The sequence below is a fragment of the Hibiscus syriacus genome, unplaced genomic scaffold, assembly GCF_006381635.1.
Source record: "Hibiscus syriacus cultivar Baekdansim isolate YM2019G1 unplaced genomic scaffold, ASM638163v2 tig00000773_pilon, whole genome shotgun sequence".
NCBI classification, from domain to species: domain Eukaryota; kingdom Viridiplantae; phylum Streptophyta; class Magnoliopsida; order Malvales; family Malvaceae; genus Hibiscus; species Hibiscus syriacus.
The window spans coordinates 149,169-158,576 of NW_024061823.1; the positions used below are offsets into that span (position 1 = coordinate 149,169).

The window sequence follows — 9,408 nt, forward strand, 5'->3', positions numbered from 1 at the left end:
TATATTATTGTTGACGCGGGCCAGTAGGGCAAACTATAGCCATGCACGTGGCCTGCTCACAAGGAAAAATCTCCATGAGTGGAAAGAGCACACATATTAGTATGTTACAATAGGACCCAACCTCATTGTCCATTGTTGGGAGGCACGTGGAGCCACGCGGTACAGTTACAACTTACAAGCATGGATACAAAGTTCACTCATATAATATTAAATTTAATTTGTAGTATCCAAATCTAAATTATTCGATGGACACTTTAAATATTAAATGATTATTACACTAATATAACAATTTTTTATTAAATTGAATTACAATAATAAATTTTTTCAAATATAAACATCTACAAAATAAGCACAATATAAATATAGACAAAAGAACATTAATATTTTAAAACATATTGAAACTTATATATATAAAATAAATATCATAATTTGAAATAATTAACTCAAAATTCAATACGAATTTCTCAAATTTTGAGGCCAACCTGACCATTATGGTCTGTATATATTGAGACGATAAATTATGTTCATCCCTTGTTCATAATTTTCGACTGATTAGTGAAAACCCAGAAAAAAAGAAAAGCAGGCTCACAAAAACTGGACAGTTTTCTTGATCGTTTCAGGGTGTAGAATCATCAAAGATCAAGTGAGGGGACAACGATGGAGAAGAAAGGGACGGTATTGATGCAGAGGTTCGAGCTGGATCGATTACTGGGGCTAGGCACATTCGCCAAGGTTTACCATCCCAAGAACCTAACAGCAGCCCAAAACAGTGTTGATAAAGTTTACTACAAAATCGTCCGTTATCATGACCGAAAAAATATAAATAAATATTTGATAAGGCAAAATCGTATCGTGATAAAAATCATTGTCTTAGAAATGAATTTGTCTTGATGTATGTAATCATTCCAATAAGTTGATCGTCCATCGAGGTTAACACGGTCGCTCCAAATTCGTACACTGAAATTAAAGTGGAATGCTGGTGGTACAACTCCTCTGATCGCCGGAAAGACTCATAAGCTTAGAAAGCTTTGAGAGAGTTGAGAGAGATTTGAGTGAATTGTGAGATGATTTGAGAAGCCAAATGAGCTCTGTATTTATAGGCTAGATATAGGGGGATTTTCGTCCAACACAAATCAGAAATAAATCTGATTTTATTTCCCGAAATTAACTCTGTGTAATTGATATTTTTTAAAAAATGAAACTGTTAAATTAAAACTGATGAATCTGGCTCTCAAATGGTCCAAATACATTGTATAACTCAAAACATTTGTAACTCCTGTAGTTACTTCTGTAACTCTCGTATCTGACATAATTAATAGCTCAATTCTTGTCTTGAACAGAGACGTAAAATTGGCCAGGTTCATTTTGACGTTTACAGATTAAAACTAGACCTCGAGCACGAGCACGAGTCGAGACGAGACGGACGGACGATGTCGACGGCGGTGCGCGAGAAGGCCCATTGTTCTCTATCATTCAACAAGGAAGTGAAGAATGAAAACCTTAAATACCCAATCACAATGTATTTCCCACTCTATGTGGGATTGAGCATTGCTAACATCCCACACTAATGCGAAAGAATTCTTTTGAAACTAAAAAACAATCTTTCCAGAATAGTAATAGCTAGATTAGTTGCTTAAGCACTAGTGAACATATCTTGAACTAGTACATAGAGATAATAAAAAATCATTCTCTTAGTCTAGTGAAATTATTCTTGAACTTTCTAAGATAGGGGCAAACTCATAACAAATAACTAACCCCTTCATCTACCTGAGTCCTCGATGTGTAAGAGATATATATACAAAAGTATATATTTGGTCATCTTACTTCAGGATTCTGGTAAGTTTACTAGAAAAATGACCCAACATTTTTCATAGAAGGTAGTTAACCCTTCTCACTTACGTAGGTTATTTCATCAGGTTTATCTCGACATAAACCACCCTTAACAGGACTATGAAATAATTAAGAACTTATACACAGCTCAACCTCACAGAGGGTATGGTGACTTTCTTCAAGTTCATTATAAATGAACCACCCAAACTCTGGGATAAGAAGTCATTAAGAATAAATATTCAACCTCTTTAATGGTGAATTCAATATGTCATTCTCACTAAGACCATCCAAACTTTGGATTTGAATTCATTAAGAGTTTTTCATAAAACTCAACTTTTTCTAGCAGTAAGTTCATCTTGTCCTTCTCAATTAGGACTACCCACTCAACTCTGGGTTCTGAATTTATTAAGAATAGAAATTCAACCAAAATCGATAAGTTCGTCAAGTCTTTCTCACTAAGACCACCCAAAGGCCGATCTATGAATTTATTAAGAGCAATTAAGCTCAACATGAGAATGTACATTATTCGTCATAGGGATATATTGATAAATGTACACTATGAGTTTCTCTTTGGTTTAGTTTGACCGCATTGAACTTAGATAATTAAGTTAGGTATCCACTACGAATTCCTCAACTAATGGGCTTTAGACTTATCCCCTCGATTAATCTAGGACCACTTCCGACTTAACCCTTTGGTAAGCAGATCTGCTAGGTTCTTTTCCGACTTTACATACTCTAAGATATTACTTTATTCCTTATCAAGTGTCTATCATATCATGCCTTATGAAAATATGTCTTTTCCTACTATTGTAAGCTTGGTTCTTCACCACACATATCGCAGCTTGCAAATCACACAATAAGAAACATGAGAGTGGGTCTTCCCCACAACAGAATTTCAGCTAATAATTTTTTGAGCCACTCCTCTTCTTGTCCATCTAAGTCAAGAGCTATAAACTCTGACACTATAGTGAAACAAGCAATACAAGTTTGCTTTGAAGATTTCCACAAGATTGTTGCTCCACCCAAAGTAAAAACATAACCGCTCGTAGAGCTTTCCTCATCATTGTCAGAAACCAAGTTGTCGTCACAATATCCTTTAGTATTGTAGGATAGCCATCAAACTCAAGTTTCCAATCTATTGTACCCTTAAGATACTTGAGTAAGCGTCTGAGAGCAAACCAATGTTCACTACTTGGATTATGGGTATATCTACTAAGTCTGCTCACAACATAGGCAATATCAGGCCAAGTATAGTTTATTAAGAGCATTAGGCTCCCGATCACCTTAGTATATTCAATTTAGGAAACGCTGCTTCCTTTATTCTTAAAGAGATTTATGCTAGGGTCATAAGGAGTTCGAACAGGGACGTGTAAAAATATCGATTTCTTCAGTGCTTTTTCAATATAGTGTGCTTGACTCAAAGAAAATCTCTTTTCAATTTTGGTAAATTTGACTCCTAAGATTACATCGACTTCTCCCAAATTTTTCATCTCAAACTTATGGACAAGAAATCTTTTGTTTTGTTAATGGACTCAATGTTGTCACTGAAAATCAACATGTCATCAACATATAAACTTATGATGATGCAATCATCATTAAACATCCTCGAATAAAAGCATGCATCCGAACCATTCACAATAAAACCAAAACTAAGAATAGTTCTATGAAATTTCTCATACCACTTTTAGGAGCTTGCTTGAGGACATAAAGCGACGTTTTACGTCTGCATACTTTGCCTTCCATGCCAGGCGCCTCAAAACCAAAAGGTTTCTCCATATAGATCTCCTCATCTATATCTCCATTCATAAATCTAATATTTACATCCATTTGATGTACTACTAACTTGTGAATGGAGACTAAAGCAAATAATGTCTGGATAGTTGAGATTTTTGTTACGGGGGAGTAGGTATAAAAAAAAGTCTATACTGAATTTTTGATGAACCCTTTGACTTCTAGCCTTGCATTGCACCTCTAAATAGAACCATCTGGCCTCAGTTTCTTTCGGAAGACCCATTTCTTGCTAATAGTTCTAAATCCCCTAGGCAAGTCAACCAATTCCCAAATATTATTAGACATTATCGATTCTAGTTCATCATTAATAACGTTTTTCTAGAAACTAGCATCGATAGATCATATAGCTTCTTCATAAGTCTTAAGATCCTCATCTAACAGAAATATTTGAGCTATAGGATCAGAAATATAGTCTAAACATTTATCCCAAAATAAATGAAGTTTTGAAATCTGGTCCAATAGAGGTTTCAATTCTTTGTATTTTACTTTTTCTAAGTTCGAATTCAATTTCTTGAGTAGACCTAGCAGGTACATTAGAAGATGTGGATAAAATATTTTCTATTTGTGTTTCTTCATTTAGTTTAAGTTTATTTAAGAAAAGAATCTTCGAAGAAAACGACATCTCTCAACTCACAAATAGAATAGTCTTGTAGAAGCATGAATCTATATATGGCGTTGTTTGTAGCATACCCTATGAACACTACATCAACGGTTTTAGGTCCGATGGTGGACTTTTTAAAATCCATCAATCCCACTTTAGCTAGACACCCCCATATTTTTAGGTGTTCTAGATTTGGAGCGTATCCTTTCCACAACTCGTATGGAGTATAATCTAACTTCTTATGAGGTACTTGGTTCAAGATATGATTTGTCGATAGAATGACATCCCCCACATGTTATCAGATAATCCAAAACTTATCAACATTGAGCTCATCATCTCTTTTAAAGTTATTTTTTTCTTTTGGCTATATCGTTTTGTTGAGGAAAATAAGGGGTTGAAGTTTCATGAATTATACCATTATTCTCACACACCTCTTTTAAGAAATTCGATCCGTATTCACCACCTCTATCAAATCTAAGACATTTGATTCTCCTATCAAATTGATTTTCAACTTTTGACTTAGAAATAAGAAAGAAGTTTTCAGCCTCATCTTTAGTTCTCTGGAGATAAACCTTTGTGTATCTCGAGTAATCATCTACAAAGATTATATAGTAGTGTTTTCCATTTTTACTTCCAGTGTTTATAAAGTCTGCTAGATCAATATGAATGAGTTCTAACAATTCAGTCTTTCTCTTCGAAACAGTCTTAAAGTAAGATTTAGCATGCTTGGTTTCTAAAAAAATTCACATTTGTTAAAGCTAGTTATGTATAGTTTAAGCAGAACATTCATTTTCATCAATTTCTTTAAAACATGAACGTTAATGTATCCTAATCTAGCATGTCACATATCAACAGATTCAACAATATAAGCGGAAGTGGTAGTTTTATTCTCATTAAGTTGAGTTTCCATGACAAATAAACCCATGATTAAAAAACTTTTCCCTACATAATCACTATTTCGGGAAAGTACAAGTTTATGTACCTCAAAAATAACTTAATGCCCGCCTTATTTAGAAGTCTGCCACTTATTAAGTTTCTACGCAATGTATGTACATGTAGAACATTATTTAAGGCTAACGTTTTATCGAAAGTCAGCTTAAGTAAAACCTTGCCTTTACCCAGTACTTTAGAACTGCTGGGGTTCCCCATGTACACTCGTTCGCCTCCATTCTCATTCTCGAACTCATTGAAAAAATCCTTCCTTGCGCAGAAGTGTTTGGAGGCGTCGGTATCAACCACCCACTCAAAATTATTCTAAAAAAGGTTAACTTTAGAAACCACCGCATCAATGATGTCATTATCATTCTCCGTAACATGCATTTTTGGCTTGTTGTCATTTTGGTGATTTGAGTGATGTTAGCATTGATAGGCTTTGTGACCGGCTAGACCGCAAACATAGAACTTGCGAGTATTTCCATCAGCTTTGGCCTTTCTCGATTTCTTAAAATTAGCGTCCTTATGAGGTTTCATCTTTTTGTTTGAATTTCATCATTTCACATTCTTTTTAAACTTAGACCCTTAGACACCACAAGTTCAACCAAGTTAGATTTAAATGACATATTACTAAAGGAACTTGTAACCTTATCCTTTAGACAGTTGACCTCATCGATTTTCATATGGCCCACTAATTCCTCAAGTGAAATATTTTTCTTATGCTTGAGAGAGTTGTAGTAGTCAGACCAGGACTTGGGCAACTTTTCAATGAGGACATTGGCTTGGAGTACTTCACACAATTGCATTTCTTCAGCAACGATGTCAGCCACCAGAATCTCGTAGTCATGGACTTAATCTATTATGAGCTTATCATATGTCATTTGGAATTTAAGCCATTCTCTGAAACGTATTTCTTTATGCCCACATTGTCAGCACCATACTTTTTCTCCAAAGTGTCCTAGATCACCTTGGCACTTCTTTCTCTAAGGAGCATGTCAAACAATTTGTTAGACATATGGTTGAGAAGATGTCCTTGCACCGTCATATTGTCCTTCTCGTATTTCTCGGTTGTAGTGGCAGTCACATCAACATCGGCTAAGGCGACATTAGACTGGACCTATCGGTATTGTCTCCAGTAACTAAGGTGGTCAGCGGAATAATAGGTGGTGTCGTGAGCAAAACGTAATCCAGGTTAATTTGCTCGAAGAATATCAGTATCCGCCGGGACCACCTCTGTTATTTCTTTCCATCGAGTGCGTAGAGCTTAGAAAGATCGAGAATCAACTTGCTCAAAGTGATGTCATATTTGCAGTACATGAATTCGTTTCTAAATTGTTGGTAAAGTTGACTGCAAAATTACACCGTTAGCTCTAACTGGAAAAAATAAATAAAAATAAATATTTGATCAACCGAAACCGTGATGTGGTAAAAATCATTGCCTTAGAAACGAATTCACTTCGATGTGTGTAATCGCTCCAATAGATGGATCATCCCCCGGGGTTAACACAGTCGCTCCAAATTCCGTACACCCGAAATTTAAGTAGACTGTTGGTGGTACTGCTCCTCTGATCTCCGGAAAGACTCAGAAGCTTTGAGAGAGTTGAGAGATATTTGAATGAATTGTGGGATGATTTGATAAGCCAAATGATATCTCTATTTATAGGCTAGATATAGGGGCATTTTCGTCCAACCTAAATAAGAAATAAATCTGATTTTATTTTAGAAAATTGTTTGTTTAAATTTTAAATTTCAAAAATCAATACAACTAATTAAACAACTGTTACTCTCTGCAAATATAAAATTCATACAAACTTAGTAACCTATAAAATACTAGACAAATTCTTTCATATTTTTTCATTTGTTCTTTCAAAGAACAATTTCTTCTGAATTTTCACAAACCTAGATCATGACCACGTCCACGAGCACATGACAAACAACCAGCAATGACGACGGTGCGTGATAAGCTCCCTTGTTTTCTATCGCTCAAAGGGAATGGAGAATGAAAACCTTAAATACCCAATCTCTATGTATTTCACCCTCTATGTGGGATTGAACATTATTAACAAGCTACGCCATTAAAGTCATCGACAAAGAGAAGATAATAAAAGGAGTTTTAATCGATCAAATCAAGCGCGAAATCTCCGTCATGCGCCTCGTTAAACACCCCAACATCGTTTGACTCTACGAAGTAATGGCCAGCAGGTCCAAGATATATTTCGTCATGGAATAAAAGGCGGTGAGCTTTTCAACAAGGTCGCTAAAGGGAAACTCAAGGAAGCTAAGATGACGCCGTCGTTGATTATTGTCATAGCAGATGCGTCTATTATCGGGACTTGAAGCCGGAGAATCTCCTCCTCGACGAAAATGGGAATCTGAAGGTGTCGGATTTTGGGCTGAGTGCGTTCAAAGAATCGAGCAGACAAGATGGGCTGCTTCACACACATGTGGAACACCGGCTTATGTTGCGCCCGAAGTGATGATATTTGGTCCTGTGGGTGATCCTTTACGTTTTGTTAGCTGGTTTTCTTCCTTTTCATGATTCCAATCTCATGGGAATGTATAGGAGGATTTCCAGAGGTGAATTCAAGTGCCCACAATGGTTCACTCCTGAAGTTAAGAAGCTTCTTTCCAGGATTCTCGAAGCTAATCCGATTCGAAGAATAACGGGCTAAACTCATGGAGAATCCTTGGTTCAAGAAAGGGTATAAACATATCGATCATATTCATGCCACGCCACCATCTCCTCAAACTCGTTTCCTATACCCGTCGATTATCGACTTTAATACCGGTTTCGATATTTCAAAAAAAAAAAATAATAATGGTTTCGAGGACGAAGCGGGCCTTTTTATGCCGAGTACTCAAGAAATTGTGTCGTCTTTTAGATTTAGTTTCTATCTAATTAATCTCCCGTGACTATATTTAATATTTTTACTGACCATTCTTAGTATCATTGAAAGTGCATTTCCCATCTCTTAGAACCAGTTTATTTTTAAGATCCATCCCTGTTTATAACTCTCTCCCATATCTTGCTTATTAATATTATTGGTCGTGTCGTCTAAAATTCGACTATGGTTCTTCATTGAAGTTAAAAAGAAGTGAATCGTTCACTATAGATATAGCTATTTTTTCCTATCAACATAACTAACTTCAAGTTGATAATTGGTCTATTTTCCAATAAATCTGCTGATCATATCTTCGAAGAGTGTTTAAAAGTCAATTATTCAGACGATGGAACATGTGCTTGTTCCTACCTAACACAGGCAAAACGATCGAGTGAGTTTCAACTTTTCAAGTTGCATGTTTGTGCGTGCCATCATTTGCCGTGTTAACGAAAGCTAACCATTGAAATTTACCCAAATTCAGTTTACCATAAAATTGGATTGGTCTACCTAATTACTATTAGAAACCAATTTTAAAACCTAACAATGTACCTACTCACATGACTAATTATTATCCTTGCTGGTAGAAATTCAGTTGGTAAAACCAAAATTTCATTCAAATAACAATATTCAGTTTAGTTTTAATTTGATTTTTACTACATTTAGCTTAAGATAATTATATAATGTATTATGAAACATTTACATTTGTTGTAACAATTTTGATGTCACCCGACGAATTTGGATAAACAAAAGTAGAATAACCATCAATATTTTCGGTTAAGGCGAGATTGAATTATCTAGAAATTTTCATTATTTTAATACAATTTTAAATCAACTTAAACTTATTAAAACAATGGTTTTGGATATACAAGACATAAGTTAGATTCAAAAGTGCGTGTCTGTGTGAAAAAAAGTTAACACCATCAAAACGCTCATTCGTGGAACAATATTATTTAATGACTTAAGGGTAACCTTTTCCCTTATAGTAGATCTAATTTATCATTTTCGCTCTTATCGTATTTTCGTATCAATTTAACTCTAGAAATTATTTAATTGCGTCATTTTATATCTTTCTCCTAAGTTAAAACCCTAAATTATAAATCTTAAGTTAGTATTTAGGGTTTAGGGTTAGGGTTAATACGATTATTGATTAGGGTTTAAGGTTTATAATTTAGGGTTTTAAGATAGGGGTATGATATAAAATGATACAATTGAGCAACTTTGAGGGCTAAATTGATATGAAAATACGATAGGGGCGAAATTGATAAATTGGGTCTACTACAGGGGAAAAAATCACCCTTTTACCTTATTTAATCAAGTGTTATCCTCGAAGTGTTATTTAACCAATAAATATTTTGGTATATTTAGGTAAAA

The 9,408-nt window shown here is 35.0% G+C and overlaps 1 pseudogene; it reads left to right on the forward strand.

Moving 5' to 3' along the window:
- Nucleotides 1-624: 624 nt before the first annotated feature.
- LOC120217262 lies at nt 625-8,068 on the forward strand (annotated as a pseudogene).
- The last annotated feature ends 1,340 nt before the right edge of the window (nt 8,069-9,408 follow it).